This window comes from Penaeus monodon, chromosome 25, assembly GCF_015228065.2.
Source record: "Penaeus monodon isolate SGIC_2016 chromosome 25, NSTDA_Pmon_1, whole genome shotgun sequence".
NCBI classification, from domain to species: Eukaryota; Metazoa; Arthropoda; class Malacostraca; order Decapoda; family Penaeidae; genus Penaeus; species Penaeus monodon.
Genome location: NC_051410.1, coordinates 29,812,241 through 29,813,850, shown reverse-complemented (window position 1 = coordinate 29,813,850; position 1,610 = coordinate 29,812,241). Strand labels below are relative to the sequence as shown.

Here is a 1,610-nt window from a genome sequence, read left to right as displayed (position 1 = left end):
GTGTGTGTGTGTTTTTCTGAGGAAAGTATGCACAAATACATCCTAAGCATATATTGCCTATACAAATTTCAACGTTATATAATACTTGTACATACACCTTTAGCAATTATATGCAAACTCACCTACACAAACCTTCCAATCCTGGCAATCGGAAGATATTAGCAGTCTTCACAAACACGATCAACTTTCTTGTAGATCTCACGATTACCCATTCTGCCTCTACAGGTGCCCTCTGTGAGATTGGCTGAGGCGATGCTTAAGAGGCTTGTCCCAGATAGAATAACCATTATCGCCAACCATGTCCTCTGCAGAGAAAAAAAGAAACGATCTACAGAGGATAGCTAAAAAGAAGACAGAATCCACGGTCACCAGAGTATAAGGAACCAATTTCCACATATAAACAATTCTCTTCAACCCTTACCATTGCTAGACATCGCATGGTTAATACACGCAAACACGAAGTAAAATCAAAGTGCCTGATTTGGAAGTGTATCCTGGGACGGCGGGAATGCAGTGCTGAGGTTGTTATGCTTCCACCTTTATATATGACACGCCGCTGTGACAGAGCAGTAATTAAGCCCATACAGATAGCTTGAAATTTCTTAATTCGTCTGACAACCTTCTATTTTTTTCAAAAAGTGGATCTCTCGACTTTTATGCAAGCTTGCTGATATGTATTTTTGTTTGTGTTGTTGCATTTTATGCACAGTTATACTCTGCTACATAAATAAGATCATTCTCTTTAGATAAGTGAACGGAAGAATATGCATAATTTTATTCGTCTATAACAAAATGTAATTTGATAAATAAAATAGAGGTAGGCATATAAGAAATTGGGAAAGCAATCAACAATCATGAATTCTTTTGTCGGATTTTAAAGAATATTTAAGGTCTTGTTAAAGATGTCATTGGAAGGAGGATGGTGAAGCAAAGGCACTGTTATTTTCTTTCACAAAGATGGAAACTGATTCTGATGAACATGTAACACGTACTCTTTTTCACATTTGTTGCATAACAGATAGCTCGCTGCCCATTGATCACATTACCTTTTAAAAAAGATGGCATGCAAAGATCTTTTGTTTTTCCGTTAACTCTTTAGGATCCACGCTTTCCTTCAAATTGACAACAGGAAAGAAAAAACTGTGGCCCTGCTAACATTACTCCACATTTTGGTTATCTTCTTCGGTCCGTCCAAGAGAACAATTATTTACGTGTCTCCATTAACGTATAAGCTTAGGATCATGAGGATGAAGCAAGAAATAAGCGGGAGATGTGCTTCTGGGATATACTTTTAAGGGGCTTTCTTTGGTTGACAATCATAACAAAAGGAAAATATTTAATGCTGTCACATTTTTGGGTCTTATTTTCAAAGTAATTGAGTCCTTACAACTATTATTTACTTTACTGTTCAACATCTCATTGTTTTATCCACTGCTCAGACATTCAGACACATCGCCCCTTTCTAACCCATAATTACTCACCATTTAAAGTAGTGTCTCAGCCTTTTCCAGCTCGTCGCAGCTCATGATAACATAGTTGCATATTAAATCCTGAAGGTTGAACACGAGGAGTACTTACACATATTTGGACATATGTGGAAGCTTCATTAT

At 37.1% G+C, this 1,610-nt stretch overlaps 1 pseudogene; it reads right to left on the bottom strand.

The window, feature by feature from the left end:
* Positions 1–507, bottom strand: part of LOC119589446 — a 1,118-nt pseudogene extending 611 nt beyond the window's left edge.
* Between the last annotated feature and the right edge of the window lie 1,103 nt (positions 508–1,610).